The sequence below is a fragment of the Pteropus vampyrus genome, unplaced genomic scaffold (genome assembly GCF_000151845.1).
Source record: "Pteropus vampyrus isolate Shadow unplaced genomic scaffold, Pvam_2.0 Scaffold466, whole genome shotgun sequence".
NCBI classification, from domain to species: Eukaryota; Metazoa; Chordata; class Mammalia; order Chiroptera; family Pteropodidae; genus Pteropus; species Pteropus vampyrus.
In genome coordinates this window covers 252,228-254,193 of record NW_011889247.1, presented here as the reverse complement: position 1 = coordinate 254,193, position 1,966 = coordinate 252,228, and the positions used below count along the sequence as shown (strand labels likewise).

The 1,966-nt window shown below is 35.6% G+C and overlaps 1 pseudogene; it reads right to left on the bottom strand.

The window, feature by feature from the left end:
• Nucleotides 1-1,621: 1,621 nt before the first annotated feature.
• On the bottom strand, nt 1,622-1,740 carry LOC111732535 (annotated as a pseudogene).
• Nucleotides 1,741-1,966: the final 226 nt, after the last annotated feature.

Genomic DNA, 1,966 nt, shown 5'->3' with positions numbered 1-1,966 from the left:
AAAAAAAAAAAAACTAGGGATGTTAATAAATTCTTTTAATAATAAAAAGAAGGATTATTCTTCGTGAAGCATGCTATATAACAGCTTCTAGGAGGAATATCAAATTGAGGTACAGAACAGAGCACAGAAAATTATCTCTGGGAAACCAGAAATAATTATTTTATTTCTGCTAAGGTATAAACTGTTAACATGTTCAATACACTCAACTTCCCTCAGCCTCAGTTTCTTTCTTTGGAAATTGAGAGAATTAAATGACCACTGAGATTCACTTCAGCTCTGAAATTTTAGGATTTCTGGACAATTAAGACAATCGTATCTGCAATTAGATATGTTATACTAGTAAAACAGAATCAAAGAGCCCTGGATTTTGATTCCTCAATTCAGATATTGTTAATGAAATTTAAAACTCTAAGCCTCAGTCTATTTCCATGTAAAATAGATACAATAATATTAAATTCCTCATAGAATTCTTGGGAGAATTAAATGAAAGAAATGCATGTGAACTGAATCTAAAAGATTTCTATATAAGAGAACTAATAGATACCAGTGCCATTCTATTGCTATTTGAAAGATAGCAATAAACATTCCCTACCCTATTTCTGCAGCTCCTTGATGATAACAGTTGTTTATCTCACCTCTCACTGAATGTTGCTCCTACTCCCTCAAGGACTATGACTGCTGAAGAAATAACATTGTTTTATTGTTTCTCTATGTTTGATCAGAACTATCCTGTTCATTAGAGCAAGAATAAAAAGTATAAATACAGAAATGCTACTGAGGATAAAATGGCAGACTAACAGGAGCTCCCGGTTTCCACTCTAATCTTCTCACCCCCACCTTATTCCAAAGATGTCTTTAAAATGTGATAAAAGTTCACAGATTGGAAACATTAGTGAAAACCTGTAAGACTCTTCCAGAGAAAATGTATGTGGGAGGTACCCACTCAGAGAAGACTAGGGACAGTTAATACCAGGAAGCTTCCCCTGTGGAAAATATTGTTGGTTGTATTTTTTCTTTTACACACATTTTCCCTGGGAGGATCTTCACTTGCCCCTTGCTATAGAAAAAGCTGAAAGCACCTGTTGTAGCCAAGCTCTGTGGTAAATAGGAAAGTAACCTTACGTAATAACTAACTCTGGCTGGGTGGTGAGTAAATAAGAGATGCAGGTATCTGTGATGGCCTTCAAGAGCTCCCTCCACCACCTCTATTTTAACACATAAACCCAGGTCTTAGTAAACTCTTGAAAAATTGGCATTATCAGAGGGCCAGGGTGTTTGAAGAGGAAGCGCATGGAGAATGGCAGCCTTAGATTGTACCTCCAGAGATACTCCACTCTGATGCTCAACTCTTCCCCATGTTTAACTCTCCAAATTCCAGTAATGCTTAGACCTAGGCTTTAGCCCTTTGGGAGGACAATATTATGTAACCAACATCGTAGAGAAATTTAAGCTCTAAGGGGAAAATAATAAGACATATAACTAAAATTAATTTTTGTTTAATTAATATAATGGAATATATCTAGTTGGTTTGTTTGTTTGTTTTTGGGTGAGACAACCCTTGGCTGACCTCACAGATTATAAAGACCTTGTCATCTTACAATTCCTTATTTTTTATTTTTTATTCCTACCGCACTTGGTCTTCCTAGGTGGTCTCCCATCCAAGTACTAACCAGGCCCAACCCTGCTTAGCTTCCAAGATCAGACGGGTTCATGCTTGTTCAGGAGGGGATGGCCATAGACTATCTAGTTTTTAGTTTTGTTAGTCACATTTTTTTTTTCCTCAGAAGAATTTTCCTATCTGGTCGTGAAGGGTCAAGAGAATTGATTTGGGTCTTGCCATCATCTCTACCAATTCTTTAAAGATTGTCATATGTTTCGTATTTTAAAGAGCATGCATTTCACTCTCAATTTAATTTTTAAAAAGATTTAGATTTTAAAGTCATATTAAATATTTTTCAACAAGAAT